The sequence below is a fragment of the Ornithorhynchus anatinus genome, chromosome 3 (genome assembly GCF_004115215.2).
Source record: "Ornithorhynchus anatinus isolate Pmale09 chromosome 3, mOrnAna1.pri.v4, whole genome shotgun sequence".
NCBI lineage: Eukaryota > Metazoa > Chordata > Mammalia > Monotremata > Ornithorhynchidae > Ornithorhynchus > Ornithorhynchus anatinus.
The window spans coordinates 84,109,357-84,133,089 of NC_041730.1; the positions used below are offsets into that span (position 1 = coordinate 84,109,357).

General features: G+C 39.9%; 1 protein-coding gene across 10 annotated transcripts in view; it reads right to left on the reverse strand.

The window, feature by feature from the left end:
* CCSER2 (coiled-coil serine rich protein 2) overlaps nt 1-23,733 on the reverse strand; it is a 207,692-nt gene that overhangs the window by 178,970 nt on the left and 4,989 nt on the right. For 9 of the 10 annotated variants that reach the window (XM_029059679.2, XM_029059681.2, XM_029059680.2 and 6 more), the window contains one exon: nt 10,969-11,030. The gene's annotated coding sequence lies outside the window, so the exon portion shown is untranslated. Of the gene's footprint in view, nt 1-10,968; nt 11,031-16,038; nt 16,190-23,733 lie in introns of those variants that run through there. The other variant, XM_007660459.3, reaches the window with a different exon arrangement.

Sequence of the window (23,733 nt, forward strand, 5' to 3'; positions counted from 1 at the left end):
TAAGAAGGTGTGCTGGCAGAGTGTCAGTCTCACTCTGTAATACTTAAATGTATGTTCTACAAAATGAGTAAGTGGGTATCAATCAATTCCTGGAAATGGCTGAATGCGAATCAATAGCAATTAAAAGAGATAGAGTCCTTTGGCCATATTACAAGGGCCAAGAAAACACTGTACAATAGCATAGTTTAATTTGATTGTCTCACCCTCATGGAAAGGTAAATCCAAATCTACCACAGCAAAATAATGAAGCTAAAAGAATGGCAGGAACGATCCATTACATAATCTTAGCAACTCAGCAACTTCCACCTTTTGTGCTATTACACTCATTCCACAGACTTTCCTCTTCCCTTCCCATAACACACCCTCAGTGAGCTCATTGAACCTTCGATTTATAAATACAGTACTTTCTGAAATTTGCTAATCCCAACAGACCCCCTTTCAAATTGGTCTTCATATCTAAGTTTAGCCTCATCTACTACAATTAGCAGGCCCAGCAAAATAGGTCGAGGTTTTTTTTTTCAATTGGGTGATTATGTGCAACAGAGCTCAAAGTTAATGCCTCTGGTAAAAGTACATTTTTAACAAAAATAAAATATAAAACTATATTAAAATATGATTGAAAGTACCCTACCACTATTTATATTTAAAAACTGAATTACAAACATAAACCACACATCTGGTCCCTTAGACACGTATAACTGTGATTCCAGAACACTATCATGTGTGAAAAATTATCTGAGTGAAGAGATCATTTTGCTTTACCACACAAATGCACACAAATGGCACCACCATTTTCAAACAAAAGAGCATGAATGGAAATTCTTTCAAAAAATACATATCTCAAAGTTGCTGAAATTTAGAATTTTGACTAGATGGGGGAAATTAGTTTAAGCACACCTGTTGGGTTAATCAGTAATTTCCCAAGCAAATGGAATTCCATATAAAATTATTAATAAAAGTGAATTAAAATATTACATTATAGTATTATTATTATGGTATTTGTTAAGCATTTACTTTGTGCCAGTCACTGTTCTAAGTGCTGGGGTGATTACAAGCAAATGGGGTTGGACACAATCCCAGTCCCACATGGGGCTCACAGTCTCACAGTTGAGGCCACTAAGGCCCACAGAAGTGAAGAGGCTGGCCCAAAGTCACGCAGCAGACAAGTGGAGGAGTCAGGATTAGAACCCATGACCTTCCGACTCCCAGATCTATGCTCTAGTCACTACATCATGCTGTGTAATGCATGCTGTATGCATAGAAAAGTAGAGTACATTCCTATAATAAGCATGGGGCAGGGGGGCTGCATTTTTGAATAACTTCACAGTAAGAAATTGTATATTACAATGCTCCTGCCCTGATCATCCCAATGAGCGTGTACACAACCAAAATGTCCAATTCATCGTGTCCTATTTAGGCACAAGATGTTGGAAGAATATTCCCTTATTCTTCCATGATATACTATCCAAAACGTTACATGAAAACATGCATTATAGGAGAGCGGACTAATGTGTTCTTGGAAAAATACACTCCTTTGCAACTTCAAACACCAATTACCAGATATGTACAGAAGACCCCTAAACATGCTGGAAAAATTCCAAAGCTGTCTATAACAGCCTCCAGACTCAAACAGAAGGAGAGACACATTGAGCATTCTCTTGCCAGCATGTCATACAAGTACCAAGATGCTGAGTGCAAACTCCAGCTTCCCTGAACTGAATGCACTCAGAAGGTTTGATTCCCCACTTGCAAAGCAAGTGCTGTATTCCTTATGAGATCATGGGAGAGGCCTAAGAATATAGAAAATGTTTTAAAGATGCTTTCAATCTATTTTGTTTTTACTTCAAAGTAAAAACAGTCATTGTGAGAACTTTAACTAAGCTCCACTTTTAGACTGAAAGCTCCTTATGGACATGGGAACAAGTCTACCATCTCTCTTGTACTATATTCTCCCAAGTGCTAAGTACACTAATCTGAACAGTCAATACCACAGACTGATCTATTAGTCAAGGATAAATCTACAAGGATCATTGTGACATTAGGAAGCTAGTTTTCATACTACTTACTACACTTTTACTAGTCTAAAAACTGGATTATGTCCCACTGCTCCTTGTAGAGTGATCCTTGACTAACCGTCAATCTGTGGTAGCTTTCTTAGAGCAGTGTACTAAGCGCTTTTTAGAGTAGTAACAAGAAATAGGGAGCATGATGGAATCAACTAAAAACTCCGAACAATTTCATTCCAAGGAAATGGCCTCAGAACAACTTATTGAAAGCTCAAATGCTAAGAAAAATCGCTTATCTGCCAGAGATTGCTAGTGCTCATAAGGACACTTTTACTATTTTTTTCTTGACTACTTTTTGTAGAATTTTCATTCAGTTACTGTTTCAAGTTTTTTTTAATATAAAATAGTATATAAAGGCTATTACTGTTACTTATGTACCTATCCCATATACAGACCTTTCCCTCTGCTCCTCTCCCTTTCCCTTCCCATCCCCTCAGCACTGTACTCGTCCGCTCAACTGTATATATTTTCATTACCCTATTTATTTTGTTAATGAAATGTACATCACCTTGATTCTATTTAGTTGCCATTGTTTTTACGAGATGTTCTTCCCCTTGACTCTATTTATTGCCATTGTTCTTGTCTGTCCGTCTCCCCCGATTAGACTGTAAGCCCGTCAAACGGCAGGGACTGTCTTTATCTGTTGCCGACTTGTTCATTCCAAGCACTTAGTACAGTGCTCTGCACATAGTAAGCGCTCAATAAATACTATTGAATGAATGAATGAATTTATTTCAGGGGGTCCTTACAGACAAGTGAACTCCAAGCAGTTCTTCAACAAGAAGTAAAGTGTCAGTAGCATGAGTGAAGAGTAAACAAGCTTGTCCTCACCACTACGGTTTTGGGTGGACTAAAGAGACAAGTATCTGACTGTGGTCACTGATAGCCCCATCTCCAACTTTCAGATGCACCAAGATGGTAGCCAGCAGAATGAAAGCAGAAACTGAAGCAGCATGGCCTAGTGGAAAGAGCACGGGCCTGGGAGTCAGAATTGACCTAGACTCTAATCCTGGCTCCGCCACTTGTCTGTTGCGTGACCTTGGGGACATCACTTCACTTCCCCATACCTAGGTTTTCTCATCTGTAAAATGGGGATTAAAAATGTAAACCACATGCAGGACTTGGATGATGTCCAACCTGATTATCTTTTATCTACCCCGGTGTAGAAGCATTTAAATACATGGCACATAGTAAGCACTTAAATACCATAAAAAAGAATCACCTGCTCCTGCTTCTACTGCAAGTTGTCTCATCAGCTCCAGTGAGTATACTACTTTAGAAAAGTAAGAGAATTAGCAAATGGCTGAGGAATTAGGGTTGAGAGAGTCGCTGGGGTGTGAATAGGAAGCTTTTTCTGACTCCAATTCCCTAATCCCAAGCAAAGCCAGGTAATTTTGCTAGTAATTAATACAACTATGTCAATTTTAATTCCATCAGAGCTCAACGGAAAACACCTCAATTATCTTGCTCCTCGGGTCAAAGAGATTTGAAACACACTCTTTTGTTTTGTACTAGTTCAGAAGGACACAAGTAGCCTATCTCTGTGTACATGGTTCTCAAATAGAATATCAAGTTCAATTCCCACTTAATTTAAACTGTCTGGAAATATAGCACTATGGGACTGTTTGAGGCAGAAGGGTTGTAAATAAACACAAATCATTATATTTTAACACCTTTGTTTCCGTACCCATTATTGTGGTGACTAATACAACTGCTACTAGGAAAGTATAAATAATCAACAAAAGTCAGTCCATTTATTCACATCTATAAAGCAAAGCAATTCCCCAAACTGATTCCTGAAATTTCTATGCAGGATCACATGTCCAAAATGTAAGTCTTGAGATGTCAGCACTCTATCCTCTACTAGATATAATACTAGTTAAGTGCTTACTATGTGTCAAGCACTGTTCAAAGCACTGTCCCACATAGGGCTCATGCTCTTATCCCCATTTTACAGATTAAGTAACTGAGGCCCAGAGAAGTGAAATGACTTGTCCAAAGTCACGAAGCAGATGTGGCAGAGCCAGGATTAGACCCTATATCCTTGTGACTCCCAGACTGTGCTCAATCCACTAATCCATGCTGCTTCTAATGCATAAATGCATTCACTATACACAAATGCACAAAATATACATAAGCACCTAAGTGCTGAGTTTGGGAATAAAATGCACTGCCCCATAGACTAACTAGACAGACATGCCTTATCAGAGGAACATTCCCTAATCACCTAAGAGCACTTTATCCAACAGGCACCATGAAGAACTATCATATTTATCAAAATAAGCCTCCTTTTAATATAGAAAGCCTAAAGATCAGTACTTCAGTCAATCAATCAAGGCTATTTACTGAGCTCCTACTGTGTGCAAGACATTGTACGAAGTGCTTGGAAAAGTAAAATACAAAATGAGACAATAACAATTCCTTGTTACTAATTAACTGCTGATTTGCTAATAAGGCAGAGATACTTTTAAATGTGCTACTCATTACAAGGCTCCATTTTACTCTATTGAATACTGAAGCTATTAAGCTAGGAAAATTGAAAATTGAGCCAAGAGTGAGCAGAGACAAACTAAGGGCATGATAACAGAACTCTAAGGATTATTTCATTACATTACCATACCCTAAGCAAATTGCTTATTTTCCAATCCATGCTAATCACTTGACAATAACCTGTCTCATTCATTCATTCAATCATATTTTTTGAGCACTTACTGTGTGCAAAGCACTGTACTATGCGCTTGGGAGAGTACAATATAACAACAGACACATTCCTGCCCACAACGAGCTCACAGTCTAGAATCTCCTGAAAGGTGTGTAATTTCCAGGTCCATTCCTTTTCAATGTTTTAAATAAAGGAACTACATTTGCTCTTTTCCAGTTGAGAAGGAAATATATCATCTGAAGAGTCATTTGATCATATTTATTGAGCTCTTACTGTGTGCAGAGCACTCTGAAAACATAGTTAACATCAAGAGATAGTACGTAAGGTACACTTCTGGTCAGTGCAGAAAAAGGAAAAATTAGTTGCATAACCTATTCGATACACTAAATATTAGAATATTAAATGGAACTCAAAACTTGCATTTTCTTGAAGAAAATATTTTCAAAGTACACCAACTGATCTCAAACACTGTTAAAAAAGGAGGCAAGTATAAACCTAAAAAATCTCAACTACAGTACAGCAGAATTAGCAGACATATTCCCTGTTCATAAGAAGCTTACAGCCTGAAGTGAGTTTACAGCCTGGAGAAAGATAAAGTTTACCAATTAGAGTGAGAGACTGCAGCAGAGAAAGGTTACATTATAGGTCTTATTGCTAATTTGTTTGACCTTGGAAAGACCAACAATCTCTAGGTCTCATTTTCTTCTGTAAAATAAAGTTTGATACACTTTGCTTTCCATCTTATTCAAGGAGTTTGGTAAAGATTCATCTGGCCATTTTTCCCAGATTTCAGAAAATAACTGAATCAGTAATAAATTGACATTCCAGCACAGAAAGTTTTCCTATTTTCAAAAAGCTCAGAATAAGAACACATATATTTGAAATTAATATGTGTTAGGCACCAAGAATAGCTGTGGTTCTGGTTCAGGGCAAATAAAAAGATAATTCAAACTGAAATACTGGTATTATACCACAGGAACTAATATTTACTAAATATGAAAACGGTCCAAACCACTATGTAAAGGAATACAAATTTAAGTAAAACCATCAATAAGGACTGGTTCATCAAAGAAAGGGCTCAATAAATATGATTCTTCTGTGTTGTATGTGTGCACTTGGATCTGTGACCTTTGTTCATCCCACCCTCAACCCCACACCATCTATGTAAATATCAATAAATTATAGACTATAAAATTATTTGCTCTATTGTCTGCCTATCCCTCTAGGCTGTAAGCAAGTTGTGGGCAGGGAATGTGTCTGCCAACTCTTTTATACTGTACTCTCCCAAATGTTTAGTACAGTGCTCTGCACAAAAAGTGCTCAATAAATAGTATTGATGATTGATATTCTTTTACGCTCTTTAAGGCTGTCTGATGCAAAGTCAACCTTTGGCAGTAGAAGTACAAATAAAAACAACCTCTTCTGGTTCTCCTCCTACCCTCCTTGACTGCTCGTTGGAAGTAGGAAACATCCCCACCAACTCTGTTGTATTCTTCCAAGCGCTTAGAACAGAGCACTGCACACAGAAAGCACTCAGTAAACACCACCGACTGATGGATTACCTGCTCCTTTTCAGTCTTTTATCCACTCTTCTTCTGCCTCCCACTCCCTATCAAAGGGTGCTCCCTTCTATTCTCAATCTACACTCGTTCTCTTGGGGAACTCACCCACTAACATCGACTATCAACACTACATGACTGACTCCCAAATCTAACTCACTACCCTTACCTCTCTCTTCTGAAATCTCGCACTTCCTCCTGCCTCCAAGACATTCCAATATGGATGTCCCACTACCGCCTTTAGGTCACCATGTCCAAAACTGAACTTCTCATCTTCTTTCTCTCTTCCTCCTAACTTTTCCATCACAGTTGAGGTCGTCATCCTCCCCGTCTCTCAAGTCCATATCTTCGTCATTCCCCTCCACAGCTCTCTTTCAACCACCACAACTTCATCATCATTGTTGGCATTTCTTGAGCACTTACTGTGTGCAGAGCACTACTAAGTACCATATTCATTCACTAAGTCCGCTTGGTTTTCTTCACAATTTCCGCCTCATTCTTCTCCATCCAAATGGCCACCACAATGGTTCCAGCGACTAACATATCCCAATTCGACTGCAGCAGCCACCTCAGAGACCTCCCTGATTCCGGTGTCTTCCCTCTCCAGTCTGTTCTTCACTCTGCTGCCCGTATCATTTTTCAAAAACATCATTTTGCACATTTCTCTACATTCCTTAAATACTCCAATGTTGGCCCATTCTTCTCCACATCAAGCAAAAATTGTTGACCACTTGTTTTAAGGCATCAAACAGCTCTCTCCCCTCTACTTAACTTCACTTCGCCCCCACTAGAAGCCAGCTCACATGTTTCACTCCTCCCAAATCAACCTACTCACTGTTTTTCATTCTCATTTTTCTCACCACCAAACTCTTCCTCATGCCCTTCTTTCTACTTCATATTCCCTCCATTTCCCCAATTACTATCACTTCAGTACTTCCATACCACCTAAGTATTTGGGTACTCATTCTCCCCACCCCATAGCACTTATATACATATCTTTAAATTCTTTTGCTTTCCTCCACCTATAATACAGTTTAGAGTCTGTCTCCCAAACTTCTTGAGAGAAGGGGTCATTATTTCAAACTCTAGTTTGCTCTCCCAGAGCTTAAGTACAGTGCTTGGCACAGAGAAAGCACTTGGCAAATATTGACTGATAATACTTTTGCTCCATGAAATCATGCAGAATTAACTCACATTCTCTTAAAAACAGGGGAGAATTGGGTTCATAAATCTTGTGTTTGGGGTAGTGCTTTGAAGCTAATTGACTCCTTGGATCATGTCCTATCGCATTCATTCTTTCAATGGCTCTTATTGAGAACAAGCTTTTATTGAACACACTCTGTGTGCAGAACACTGGTACACCTAATAGGTGTTTTGGAAAGCAAAATGAAAGTAAGACATGGTTCCTGTCCTTCAAAGAGCTAAGCCTACATTTTTACCTCCATGTTCCAAAGAAATAGTGGGGGGTTTTTTTCCTCTCAGAACTTCATTTTTTGACCCACTCAACCATAAGCTTATCTAAATCTTTCCTGAATTATTGATATTTTCTATCTGCAGTAAACAGATACACTAATTTTCCAAATGGGCATCTGTTTACATTATTAAAGGCTGGTCAATTTAACACTGATATCTAGGAAGGTACTTAAATGATCAAATAATCAATTTGCAACTGCCTAAAGAACACAATATACTAAGAAGCAACCAACATGATTTTTTTAAAAGAGTAAAGCATGCCAATCAATTGAATTTTCTTCCATGGCCATATAAGAAGAAGGTACAATCTCAATTTATGATATGCAATCTTAATTTAGGAAATGCTCTGGATTCTGTCCTCCATAATATCCTCACTGATTACTCTTACTAGGTGAGTGCACAGCTGGTTGGCTGGTCATATTCAAATAGTAGTCATCAACAACAAAGCTTCCACTTGGTGAGGACAATTCAAATTCTTTCCTTTGCCTAGCTTAATTTTTTAGTTTTTTAATGGTATTTGTTAAGCTCTTACTATGTGCCAGGCACATCTTCTCAAGAAGATGTGCTCAAGAAGCTGGAATAGATGCAAGGTAATCAGGTTGGACAAAGTCCATGTCCCACAAAGGGCTCAGAGTCTTAATCCCCATTTTATAGATGAGGTAACTGAAGCACAGAAAGGTTAAATGACTTTCCCAAGGTCACTCAGCAGACAAGTGGCAGAGCCGGGATTAGAACCTGACTCCCAGGTCCGTGCTTTATAACAATTAGGGTATTTGTTAAGCACTTACTATGTGCCACGCACTGTTCTAAGTGCTGGGGTAGATTCAAGGTAATCAGGTTGTTCCACATGGGGCTCACAGTCTTAATCCTCATTTTACAGAGGAGGTAACTAGTAGGCCACGCTGCTTCTTTAATAGTTTATCAACAATACCACCAAGAAGGTTACATCTCCTTCAAAAGGTCTTCTATTAAATCCTCTTTTCCCTGGTTCCCTCTCCCTTCCGTGTTGCCCATTCACTTGGATCTGCGTCCTTTGAGCACTTGGTATTTGCCCCACCTTCAGCCCCATGGCACCTGTGTACATATCTCTACATTATAATGCATGGTGTACATATCTCTACATTATTTCTTTATATTAAAGTCTGTCTCTCCCTTTAGACGGCAAAGACGTTGTGGACAGGGAATATGTCCAGCAACTCTGTTGTACTATACTCTCCCGAGTGCTCTGTACACAGTAAGCACTCAAGATTCATTCATTCATTCATATTTATTGAGCGCTTACTGTGTGCAGAGCACTGTACTAAGTGCTTGGAAAATACAATTCAGCAACAGATTGAGATAATCCCTACCCAACAACACGCTCACAGTCTAGAAGCGGGGAGACAGATGATAAAACAAGTAGACAGACATCAATAGCATAATTACAATAATGAATGATAATAATTAATAGCATAATAGCAATAATTACCAGTGATTGATCATCCCTGTTTTCAAAGCCTGTAACCTAGCCTGTATCCTTGATTCCTCCCTCTCCTTCTATCCCCATATCTAATCTGTAGCTAAATCCCACCAGCTGTTCCTCCACATTTTCCACATCTGCTCTTTCCTATCCATCCAGCCAGTGACCTTCCACTTTACACTTCCCTTCCCTCCCACTAAAATGGGGTTGGAGACACTACAGTATATTACATATAGGGTACTGTTAATAAAGTATATCAGATATGTACATAGTAATCACAACATCTCAAAATATTTAGGTGGTGGTGCAAAAGGGCTAACATGGAAGTTGTGGGATAAAAACTGGGGAGATTAGAAATTAATGGGGGATCTGTGATTCCAGGAGAACTTTAAAGATGAAGAGACCTGTGGCCTGTCAGACATGAAGAGGGAGGAATTTCCTCGTGTTTGGGGCAGATGTGCTCAAGAAGTTGGTGGCAGGAGAAACAAGGAGGCACAGAAAGTAGATTAACTTGGGAGAAATGAACAATGTGAGCTGAGATCTGGTGGCAGAGGACTGGATAAATAGTGGGGAGAGAGCTGATGGAGTACTTTAAAATTAAAGGTCAGAAGTTTCTGTTAGATGGAATAGGCAACCACCAGATGTTTTTGAGGAGCAGGGAGATTGTGTGTAGAAAACTGTTTTGAAAAACCTCTTAGGCTGCAGATAGAAAAGGGACAGATTGGAAGTCAACTCAGCAAGTGGAGGGGGAGAGAGGAGGAAAGGAAAAAAATATTACTGTGAAATGGGCATAAAAGCAACAGGTCCTACTTGTTGGCAATGAAAACTGGTTGTCCAGACCAGGGGTTGGAAGACTCTCAAGCAGAAGAATCCACAAAGAAAGTCATTCTGGGAATTCTACCCAGGGACACAAGTCTCATAGGCCCATGGCTCAAGTTTGACTCAGCACACCCTGGGAATATTATTATTATAGTAACTGTTAAGCACTTATTATTTGTCAAGTGCTGTTCTAGGTGCTGGGGCAGGTACAAATTAATCAAGTTGGACACTGTCCATGTCCCACATGGGGCTCTGGGTCTAAGTAGGAGGAAGAACAGGTATTTAATCCTGATCAATCAACCTAATTAGTTTGTATCTACCCCAGTGGCTGGTGCTTAGTAAGCACTTAACAAATGAAAGATACAGAGAGTTAAATGAATTGTCCGAGGTCACACAGAAGAGCCAGGATTAGAACCCAGGTCTTCTGACTCACAGTCCCATGCTCTTTCCACTAGGCCATATGGCTTCTCTAGGGAAATCTCCAGGGATTCTAGCCATTGAAGGCTCCTGTTCCTACTAAATTTTAAGCTTCTTGAGAACAGGGATCGTGTCTAACAATTCTCTCCCAGCTGAACTCTCCTAAGCACTTAGTACAGTGCTCTGCACACAGCAAGCATTCACAACTACCATGATTGATTGACAGCTGGCAGCTCACCCTGGCACCAAATATCTTGCAATAAACAGCTTTTAATAACCAGCAACTCATACTGCCATTACAAAGCTTTCTTTATTCATTTAGGTAATCATAAACCAGGTGGAAATGTTTCACCATTTTCTACAACCTATGTTCCCTCTTAATAGTAAAGGCCATTTGTGACTTCAAATGGAAATAATTTACAAGATCTATAGACATCATTGCTTCAGAGCATTCTATTTTTCCTGATCTAAAGATATAGAAACAAGTTCATTTGCTTTAAAAAAAAAAAATACCTCTTTCAAAGTCCTTGTCCAGATTAAAATGTGCCCGGATGATATCACATGGAAAGAAGCTCCTGAAAGCAAACGAGAAAGAAGAGAAAGATTGTATTCCCAATTAGATTAGCCTTGGTACCAAACTACAATATCTCTAAATTTAAAAAGCTTGGTGCTCTGTGATTAGTGACTGAGGCCATTTTGACTTCTCTCTCAGCTCAAGCCTGTGTAAATCACTACAGAAAACAGAGTATTAGGCTAATCTTCTTTGGAGACTAATTGCAGTGAGTACCATGATTAACCTTAATACTGCTTACAGCAGCTGTCTGTTTACCAGGAGATGTGCTTTGAGATGCTGTTTTAGGCTTGCCTTTTCTCAAAAGAAATATGCACATAATTAATTTTTGCTTTTAGCCCGTTTCTGAAAGTTAGCCAAAACTGCACTGAAACTAGTAAATTCTAGAAAGGAAACTACATTACAGTAGCCGAGCGGAAACTTGAATTGCCAGAAGATGGGCTTCTCATGATCAATAAATCAATGGTATTTATTAAGCACTAGGAGGACAGCACTGTACTACGTGCTTGGGAGGATACAAAACAATAGAATACAATCTAGAGGGGGGAGATAGGCATTAAAATCACTTATGGATATAAAAATAAGACTAACGGCATTTGTTAAGCGCTTACTTGGGCTCACGGTCTCAATCCCCTTTTCACAGATGAGATAACTGAGGCAAAGAGAAGTGAAGTGACTTACACAAGGTCACACAACAGACAAATGATGAAGCCAGGGTTACATAAGTCCCATGGGCCTGTGGGTGGGGTGAATATCAAGTGTTTAAAGGGTAGAAATCCAAATACAGGAGACACAGAAAGGAGGGGAAGAATGGGAAATGAGGACTCAGGGAAGGCCTTTAGGAGTGGTGGTTTTAATAAGGCTCTGAAAGTTAGGAGAATGGTGGTCTGTTGGATATGAAGAAGGAGGGAATAGCAGGCCAGAGAGAGGACGTGGCAAGGTGCCAGTGGCGAGAGATGTAAGATAGAGGTACAGTGAGTAGACTGGCACTACAGGAGCGAAGATTAGTACTATTCTCAATAGATATTCTCAAATGAAAGAGTGTGATGTGTTTTACGCCATGTGGGAAAAGTCATGGTTTTGGAAAGTGCATAAATGAACTCAAAAAATGTTAAAAGTTTCATATAAGAATTAGCTTCAGTTAGTATTTTATCAAAAATTCACAAATATCACAATAATGATAATAATGATATTGGTATTTGTTAAGCACTTACTATGTGCCAAGCACTGTTCTTGGGGAGATACAAGGTAATCAGGTTGTCCCACATGGAGCTCACAGTCTTTATCCCCATTTTCCAGATGAGGAAACTGAGGCTCAGAAAATAATCATGTTGGTATTTGTTAAGCGCTTACTATATGCAGAGCACTGTTCTAAGCGCTGGGGTAAATACAGGGTAATCAAGTTGTCCCACATGAGGCTCACAGTCTCAATACCCATTTTACAGATGAGGTAACCGAGGCCCAGAGAAGGTAAGTGATTTGCCCAAAGTCACACAGCTGAGAAGTGGCAGAGCTGAGATTCGAACCCACGACCTCTGACTCCCAAGCCCATGCTCTTTCCACTGAGCCACGCTACTTGCCCAAGGTCACAGAGCAGACAGGTGGTGGAGCCAGGACTACAACTCACAACTTCTGACTCTCAAGCCCGTGTTCTTGCAAATGAATATCTCAGTGATAATAAATAATAATAATAATAATAATGCTGGTATTTGTTAAGCGCTTACTATGTGCCGAGCACTGTTCTAAGCGCTAGGGTAGACACACGGGAATCAGGTTGTCCCACGTGGGGCTCACAGTCTTAATCCCCATTTTACAGACGAGGTAACTGAGGCACCGAGAAGTCAAGTGACTTGCCCAAAATAAGAGTAAGCAGTCAACAAATATGAAAAATTGAACGTAAATTGAAGTAAAATTTCATTTTCTTACATATAGTTGCATATGCACTGAAAATTGGTGCACCGTTATGCACAACCAAGTACATACTGAGTAAACTACAGTCACCAAAGAGAATCTCACTACTTTATTTCATATTCAATTTCCCAATATAATAATAATAATTATTATTATGGTATTTGTTAAGCGCTTACTAAGTGCCGAGCACTGTTCTAAGCACTGGGGTGTATACTACATAATCAGGTTGTCCCACGTAGGGCTCACAGTTTTAATCCCCATTTTACAGATGAGGTAACTGAGGCACAGAGAAGTTATCAGCTTGCCCAAGGTCACACAGTAGACAAGTGGCAGAGCCGGGATTAGAACCCATGTCCTCTGACTCCCAAGCCCGTGCTCTTTCCACTAAGCCATGGTGCTTCCCAATATAAGAGACGTCATAGTCAATAAGCTTATGAAAGAGGCCATTTAACTACAAATAAGGTTAAAGTCTGTAGAATCATAAAGCTGGAAGAGGCTTCAAGAGGTCATCTATTCAAACCTTCTGCTTCTGGGCAAATAATAATAATAATAATGGTGGTATTTGTTAAGCGCTTACTATGTGGAAAGCACTGTTCTAAGCGCTTTGGGGGATACAAGGTGATCAGGTTGTCCAATGTGGGGCTCACAGTTCTAATTCCCATTTTACAGATGAGGTAACTGAGGCACAGAGAAGTTAAGTGACTTGCCCAAAGTCACACAGCTGGCAAGCGGTGGAGCCAGGATTAGAACCCATGACCTCTGACTCCCAAGCCCAGGCTCTTTCCACTGAGCCATGCTGCTTCTCTAATGAACACCTAAACTATCCAGACAGACTTCTGCCTAATCTTACTCCACAGAAACAATTCTAGAAAGGTACGAGCCAACAAATTTAAGCTAAGTCATTGTTATTTATATGTCGTGCCTAGAACATAAGTGATAGGATCATTTAAAATCAATACTAGGAAATTCCACAGTACCAAGCCTCAACGCTGTCTTATTCAAATGTCAGCCACAACCACAGAATGTTCGCTTCTTCTAATCAGATCCAACTGCTCTGCAAACTTTTAAATCATTAATCCTTATACTCTTCAGAGATAGACAGCAAGTATTATCCTTGGGCAGCAGACAAGAAATTGAAGGCCCAAAGAATTAATGGCAGATTTCCTTCTCAGTCTACTTGGCATCAGACTGGGCAGGGAACGTGTCTACCAACTCTGTTGAAAAAGCAGGATGGCGTAGTGGATAGAGTGCAGGCCTGGGAGTCAGAAGGTCATGGGTTCCAATCCTGGATCTGCCGCGTCTGCTGTGTGACCTTGAACAAGTTATTTCACTTTATTTTACCTCATCTTTAAAATGGGGCTTGAGATCAGGAGCCCCATGTGTGACAGGGACTGTGTCCAACCCAATTTGCTTGCATCCACCCCAGCATTTAGTGCCATGCCTGGAACATTGTAAGCGCTTAACAAATACCACAATTATTATTATTGTTATAGGATACTCTCCCAAGTGCTTAGTACAGTGTTCTGCACACAGTAGGCGTTCAATAAATTTGATTGAATGATCAGATCTAGAAAGGTCAAGGGCATAGTGCCCAAGGTTAGTCGTATTATAATGACACAAGGATAAAACCCTGGCCATGAGTCAGAGTGGAGCATTCTAGACGATACCAAAATGTAGTACCCGGCTAGTACTGATTACTAGCTAAGGCTCCAAATAGCCTAATATATAGGATAAAATTCAAATTGTTTGTGAAACAATGAAACAAACAGTGAAGTCACTCTCCTAGCACTGAAACTACATTGACCTCAAACACAGGACAACTAAAGAGAATAACATACCCAAACACCTCCCTCTATGGAGAGCTGAAACTGGGAAAGCCAAGGCAGGGAAAACAGAGGAAATGTTTTAAGGACAGACAAGGAGGCAAATGTCCTGAAATCATCACTAACAGCACAAGGGACATCTGAAAACGTGTGTGAACAATGTGGCCACGACTGTGGGACTTGAATTGGCCTTTTCAGGCACACATGTACTCAGAGATGAAGTTCATCATCAGTGGGATCGTCTTCGACTACAAAGGATAACTGTATTTGTGGTTTCTAATCCAAATTCTGCCACTTGTCTGCTGTGTGACCTTGGGCATGTCACTTCTCTTCTCTGGGTCTCAGTTACCACATTTGTAAAATGAGGATTGAGACTGGGAGCCCCATGGGGGACAGGGGCTGTGTCCAATCTGATTTGCTTTTATCCACTCCAGTGCTTAGTACAGTGCCTGGCACATAGTAAGCGCTTAAATACCATAATCATATAAAATTTAAATATGGCAAACTTGCAAAATTTTGTTAAGCTTCTAAGTCACCTAAATTTCACTACCCTCAAACAATTTCAAACATTCACCCATCCTGCTAACGGTCCCCTAGGCACTACCCTTTACTTGCCTTCAACAAGTCACCCCCTATGTCAGCTTCAGATCTTCTAAGGCATCTTCATTCCCACCCACCAGTAAAATTTACTCCAATTTCTGAAAACAGTTCATATATTGCTCAATGGTATTTTTAAGTGCTTACTAGGTGTCAGGCACTGTCCTGAGCATTGGGGTAGAAACAAGGATGATACAGTTCATGTCCGACATAGGGCTCACAGTTTTCAACCCCATTTTACAGGTAACTGAGGCACAAAAAGGTTAAAAACTTGTCATTCTCCCCTCTAAACTGTAAACTCACGCTGGGCAGGGAATATATCTGCTAATTCTGTTGTGCTATACTCTCCCAAGTGCTCAGTACAGTGCTCTGAACATAGTAAGTTCTCAATAAGTATGAAGATTGATTAAGGTCACACAGCAGGCAAGTGGCAGTGCCGGGTTTAGAACCCAAGTCCTCTGATTTCCAGGCCCGTGCTCTTTCCACTATGCCATACTGCTCCTCTATTGCCCACAGGCTACAAGAGTAAGGAGACGGGATTCAGCCCAGTGGGAATTTAACTCCAGGTAACTCTACTCGACCAGTCTCTCTCCTATATTCCAGACACCCAGGATGGGACTACTACACCCTAAGATGCTCACAGTAATAATAATAATAATAAGCCCTTTCCAATTTTCTAACCTCTCATGGACCTCTCGCATATCCACACTGCTCCTCTTCTCTTCATCTCTCAGCAAGATCTACAGAGCGCCATGTTGGTTTACTCTTTCTGACAAGACCCCTGTCCTTCCAAGAACATCCTCAACAGGAAGCAGAAAGGCCCTGGCCCACTCTAAAATGGTCATCCTATCACGGGGGCAGCACTCAACACCTAACAAGGCTTTAGAGGTTGGGTCCTTTGTGATGCAAAATCCTGTAGGTGTCAAACTGCATCAGTTGGGCTCAAATACTGAACCTATTCAGCATGGCTCAAACCACTGGGTCTCTGCAGGAGGATCCAGGAAGGCCAGAGGGGCCATCTCTGTATATTGGATAGCACCACTTATATAGATGGACCCCTCGTATGTGTACATTGATGCATCGAGCGAAGAGCAGGAGAACAAGTGGATCACTCAGCTGAGCTGATCTGGCAACAAAGTTGGGCATTTGGCGGTCGATCCTCCTCAGTTCGACCCAAGTTCCAAGTGAACCTGGAAACAGCCCCAGGCAGCCTTTCCTTAAGAAGCTGCGCAAAGTCAATCAGTAGTTCGGTCAATTGTACGTATTGAGTGCTTACTGCGTGCAGAGCACTGTACTACGCGCTTGGGAGAGTACAATTTAACAGTAAGCAGATATTCCCTGCCCACAATGAGCGTATAGACTAGAGTTGACATCATCTGTGGGACACAAGGAGTGCAGTCCACAGCCATTAATTAGGTGGGGGTGACTTTTTCAATATTTGTCCATGGCACCAAAATAACCTTGGTCTGTCTCTAGTCCCTAGCCTTCCAGGCCCCTAGCAACTTCCCTAATGGGGTCAATCCGAGAAAGAACATCCCAAATTCTGTCTGGACAAGTTCAGTATGAGAAGCAGAGCAATCTCCTTACTGTCTAGTCTGCCTTTTCCCAACAATTTAATTGCACCAAGTGAAATAGAGCCACGCATGTTTGACATCACAGGCAGCCCCTCCCAACAACTCCCCATTAGCCCAACGCCACTTAAATTCTTTACTTTGAAAAGACATTAAAAAAAAATGTAAATGCCTTCAAGTTCTAGTAAGAGTAGTCAAAATCAATTCCTAAGCCTTTAGAAGCCTTTCCCCCTAATCCAAGTGAGTATGCTTTTTTTTGATTTACAAAATATATTAACCCATTTTATGAGTAGTCATGCCACAAAAAGTACTTAATATGCAATATCTGTAATGCAAGGCAAGGTTGATCACATTATCTGTTGAAAACTGGAATAACTGAATACCCTCCCAAGCTTGTACATCTTTCCCTTTCTTTCTCGGGGGCCATAAGAATGGTAGAGAAAGAAAATGTAGGGCTAAAGTCCACCAGCATTCTTTACAGATCTCTGGATTCTGTGGAGCCTAACACAAGTAATTATGGAGCATGCTCCAACACCACATACAAGCTTAAGAATTTAAAGTGAGCAAGAGCAGCTAGGTGTAAGACAGGCTGAAAAGTTTCCTAAAGCAGTTACAATTTCAAAATTTGTGTACTTTTCTAAGACTGTCAGGGATAGTTTACAAAATCTCTGGGGCTGTTCTGGATAAATTGCGATAGATGGGCAGGCCAGGTTCTAATTAAGCTCCAGTAATCAGTCTTTTTCTCATTCCCCCCAAGCATACTGGTCACTAAAATTTATATTGCAAATTTTTCATTAGGCATGTCCCTGAATTTGTATTTAAGCATTGTGTGTCAAGCACTCATTTAAGCACTAGGGTAGATACAAGTAAATCAGGTTCAACACAATTCATCTCCCACATGGGGTTCACAATCTAAATAAGAGAAAATAGGTATAAACTTGCCATTATATAGATGTGGCAACTGAGGCACAGAGGAGTTAAAATGACTGGTCCAAGGTCACAAAGCAGGCAATTGGCAGAACTGGGATTAAAATCCAGGTCCTCGGACTTCCAGGTCTGTGCTTTTTCTACTAGGACATGCTACCGCTTTTAGTAGTACTCTAAACACCAAAAAGCTAACAGGGCTAAAAACCATCCTCATGATAATTAAAAACAGAAGTCTGACAAAGACAGTCGAGAGATGAGGGAAAAAAAGATGCTAAAAAGGACACCCATGCAAAGTGAATACTGAATACTACAAAATAACCTACTGTACTAACCGACAAATGCCTATCCAAAGGTTAGGGTTAGATATGATCTAGGACCAATCGGCATCTATACAAAGAAGCCGCAGAGCGGCCAGGAAGAGACCAGTAGTGTTGGATTTCTCGGAGTCAGGTCTCTCACTAACATTCCTCCTCCTCCTTCTCTCCCAAACTTTCCTGAGCCAGGTGCCTTTCCCCAGCAGCCCTTCCTGCCAATACCGCAGTTCCCCTGGCTCATTTCCTCACATAAACACGCCCTCCCTAGACTGTAAGCTCCTTCGTAGGCAGGGAAAGCATCTAGCAATTCTGTTGTATTGTACTACCCCAAATGAGTAAGTAGCACAGTGCTCTGCACACAGTAAGCGCTCAATAAATACCACTGATTTAGAGAAGCAGCACGGTGCAGTGGATAGAGCACAGGCCTGGGAGTCAGGGGGTTAGGGGTTCTAATCCCAGCTCCACCATTTGTCTGCTGTGTGACCTTGGGCACATCACTTCACTTCTCAGTGCCTCATTTACCTCATCTGTAAAATGGGGATTGAGACCGTGAGCCCCACGTGGGACTGGGACTGTGTCCAACCCGATTTGCTTGTACCCACCCCAGCGGTTAGTAGAGTGCCTGGCACATAGTAAGGGCTTAAATACCACATTATTGACTGATGTCCCGCTGTTCAAGAACTGAATAAACATCCTTTGGGAAAACTATAGAAGAAATTACTCTTCTAATACTGCCATCTCTGTTCCACCAGTATGACGTGAAGATTAATGAGATAAAACTTGTAAAGCACAGGCAGAACTACAAATTAAAGGCACATGACACATGTACACCTCTGGTTCAAGCTGATTATCTACCTCATTTGCCCTTTTTGAAGTTATTTTTTATCATCTCATTGCCCAGCATGGCAGCAGGGAGCTTTATTGGAGGGAGGGATGACTAGACAGCATCTTACACCCTCCCCCTCATTAACTTTTCAGTTTATTGTTCCTATAGTTCCTGTCCTCTTCATCACTGGGAGTACCTGCCATACCTACCAGGAAACATGAAACTGTTCACTTGAAATATTGAAGATAGCCTAAGTTGGATAGCTTGTCTCCCTCACCTCCTGACTACAGTCTGCCTTTAGGATGCCATCTTGAGTTGAAGATTTTACCAATCTTTCTGTGTTCTGTGGTGAGCAACATTTCCTGTGCCCTGATTCAGAGCACACTGTGAAAACGGTTACTTCCTTTCTGAATATAGAGAACCCAGATTACCTATGCAAATCAGAAAACCAATCCTCCTTGGGGCTAGGATCATGTCTACCTATTCTATTGTACTGTATACCCTCCCAAGTGCTTAGTACAATGCTCTGCACAGAGTAAGCGCTCAATAAATATCTCTGATTGACTGACTGACATATACAGTGAATTGAACCCAATATCGGAAATCAAAATCGGTTTCTTAATCTGATTTGCTCTGGGATTTTGAAACCAAAAAAAAAAAAGAGAGAAAAAATGTTGCCTCCGATTCCTTGAAGACATCTTCCCTCCAAATTACCTCACTTCCCTCATCAAAACTGGAAATGCAATAATATCACCTAACCTACTAAGAAAGATTTCCCAGTAATCTTTTATTGGTCTAAATACCCTGCTTCCAGCATATCTTGGTTTGTAATTGCTTTTATCATTTCTTCCTCTCCATCTCTTCAAACCACAGTGAAACCAGATCCAGTTCATCTCTACCCTGAATTATTGCAAAACTGTCCATTTTCATAGGGTGATTCGGGCTTGGTAAATGTTATTGATGACAGGTATGACCTGTCCTATCAAAAAAAAGTGGCTTGCAAGGAGGCTGGAAATACAAAACATTAAACAATGCTGACCAGCCTAATCATAATACAAATCTAACATTAGATGCTAATATCTCATCCCTATTTGATAGTCCCATATTTGAATAGTGACTACGTTAGGGGCCTAGGCTTCAAGAGGCAAAGTCATCAAATGAGAATAAATGGATGATTTATGCAAGTTTACAAAAGTCTTCCAGATTTTTAAGACAATATTGTTTTTCCATTTTAAAGTTAAATTAACTTCAATATAAATAAAACGGTGCAAAAAATATGGCAATAATTGTTACATACGCTACTCCGTAAACAAAATATTCTAAGAATGAAGTTGATTTAATTTATAATTACTCTATCCTGGAAGTCAGCAAATCATTAAAATAAGCATTTTTTAAAACAATGCTTGCAAGTTAATCAATATGATGCTATTCATTCTTAAGTTTGCTGCTTAGGAATGAATTCTAGATATTTTAGACCATTGTGACAGAATATATATTCTGGGATATCAAAGAACTATTATTTAATGAGTTTAAAAGCACTAAGGGATACCAATAGTATTCCTTAGCAACATACCAAATCTATAAATTTGGTTATTTCATTAGGAAATCAAGATGACTCAACAATTCCTTCACTTGTTTTATGAAGATGACTTGTTGGCAAATAAATTGGATTTTTAAATAAAATAAAAAGAAACCACGCTACCTAACATCAAACATTTAAGTCCCCATTTGAACAAATGGTACAAACATATTAAAAAATCACATACAATTTTAAATGCTGCTTTTAGAGGTTACTCTTACAAAACTGCTCTGTGGGAACGTTTTTCCAATGATACTGAAATTTCTTTCACATTCTGAATATAAAAGAATTAGGCTCTAATATTAGAAAATATTTTTGATATCACAAGTCAATACTGCACTAACAGTGAGAATTCCCAAAAAGAGGTGAATATGCTAACCTTCCCTTATCCGTATTTCCTATCAGCTTTAATATGTTTTGCTTTGCCAAAGTACCCAATTTCCAAACAAGAGGTTCCTGATTCTCCTGAATCAACAAGATTATTTGACTGCCATCTTCAAAGATTTTTTTTTTTAACAAACTGTTCCTCCCAATGATATATTTGCAAACTCTCCACCCTGAGGATACAAACTCACTCCCAAAGATACTTTCATATGAACAAGCTAGTTCATGATTCCGAAATTTAGTCTAAATACATTAACTTCGAAAATAAAACACCATGATGAAAGAAGTATTTTAACCCAACTTGATCACAGGGTGGCAACATTTTTTAAGGCGTTCCTTGAATGAGTGTGAAGATTAAGTACTTGAGACTTGAGTACTTAATGCTTTAAATTGTCATATGACCCAATGAACAGCAGGATTAAGTGCTTGAAGATTGCAGCTTTTAAGAGTTTTAGCTGTTTTATGACCTAGGAATATTCACTACATACTGTTTATTTCTTCTGCAGATGGAAATCAATTTCAATTTTTTCCTCCTTTTGTCCATCATATTTTCAGTGGAGACAAATCATGAAAAGGCACTACTTGCATATTATTCAGCAGACTGAGGAAAAGTTGGCCAAGAGAGATTGGAAAGGCTACGAGAAAGATGGTTCTTGATCCCTCTAGACTATAAACTCACTGTGCGCAGGGAACGTGCCTACCAACTCTGTTATACCATACTCTTACAGAGAGAAGCAGCGTGGCTCAATGGAAAGAGCCTGGGCTTGGGAGTCAGAGGTCACGGGTTCAAATCCTGGCTCTGCCATTTGTCAGCTGTGTGATTATGGGCAAGTCACTTCACTTCTCTGTGCCTCAGTTACCTCATCTGTAAAATGGGGATTAAGACTGTGAGCCTCATGTGGGACAACCTGATTACTCTGTATCTATCCCAGCACTTAGAACAGTGCTTTGCACATAGTAAGCGCTTAACAAATACCACCATTATTATTACTCTTCCACTGCTTAGTACAGTGCTCTGCCCACAGTAAGTGCTCAAGAATAATAATAATGGCATGTAAGTGCTTACTATGCATCAGGCACTGTACATAAAAATCACTAATTGATTAACTGATTTCTCCAGAACACAGATGTGACTTACTCTCCCAATTCCTGTGATCACTGTAACAGGAGGAAAAAATGTCAATCACCTGCCATAGAACTGAATAATGATAAGCACTAACATAACACCTTTCCAGAATTGCAATTCAAGCCCTGATAAGGGCAGAACTGTAAAAAGGATGAATAAAGTACCAGAAAGGTTATAAATACATCGGCATAGTTAACTACCTTTCAATGCCCAGATAGGTCAGACGGAGCCAATGGATAAGCAGGTACTGTGTCTGGGATCTACTGGTCTGGTTGGCTTAGTGGAAAGAGCACAGGCTTGGGGGTCAGAGGTTATGGGTTATAATCCCAGTTCCACCACTTGTCAGCTGGGTGACTTTGCAGCAAGTCACTTCACTTCTCTGTGCCTGTTACCTCATCTTTAAAATGGGGATGAAGCCCCACATGGGACAACCTGATAATCTTATATCCACCCCAGCGCTTAGAACAGTGCTTGGCACATAGTAAGCATTTAACAAATACCATCAGTATTAGTAGTAGTAGTATAGTCTTGAAGGCCTTCCCAGTAGGGATTAAGTAGGATTTGCGACCTCTTTACCCGTAGAAGTCAAGAGATTTTATGCAAGTTTTCTAAATCCAGGGGGATGGGAGGGGCCTTTTGTGCCCTTTTAATAATTTTCTGCCAAAGCTGTTTTTCTACTTTCAGATCGAAGAGGGCCCAAATTCTGGGAAGGAGAAAGATAGAGGAAGTGGAGAAATGAATACTACCAGGAGCTAATACCGTAGCAATAATTGCTTCTCCACCTTTATTCCTCCTTTTCCTTGAACATGCTCATTTATTGTTTGGAGGGTTTTGCTTATGTTCGCTATACTGATTCATAATTTCTCCACAAGAAACAAACTTCAAAAGTTAAAATGCATCGAATTAATGCAGTAAACATTCTTTCGTATCTTAGAGATTGGCTGGTATTTCCAGATTTTAAAAAATGAACACATTTAGTGCATTGGCATTTCTGCGAAGTTGCCCTATTACCTTTCCAACTCCATTAAATTATTCTCTCGATTCTCTCAAAGACTGTCTGTTTATGGAAATGAAGCAAACATTTACACTAACATCTATTTCACTCTGACAGCCCAGGATTTCTAACTCCTTACTGTTTCAGGTTAAGAGCTACTGCTTCTCAACTCATTTTCCACTTGCCTTTTATAAAGTTATCGCTTTATGTTCGTTACAAGGACTTTTAAATTGTCACCCTCGATAGGAGTATTAGGAGAAAAATGGGGCCACATGGAAAGAAAATAATTCATTTAAAGACAACTGCTTTAGGATGAAGAGGACAAATGGGACTAGAGCGCTGAATGGTAAGAAAATGCATGTTCTTAGATTTATAAAGTATAATGTCATAAGGTTCCCTAAGAACGAGAATGGCTCTTAATAAGGATTAAGGACATCACTTGAATCAATCAAGTCAGTCATCTGACTGTAGGATTTAAGATGATGTGCACATGCTTTAAAATCTGAATAATATAAAGGACCAACTAAGTAGGTCAAAGTTTAATATTTACTAGCTCCTGAAAAAACATTGAAAGTTTGACAGCTTCTCACTTAAACTCCCATAAATTATATAAACAGATATATAAGGCCAAAAGTGATACATAAAACTGCTGGGA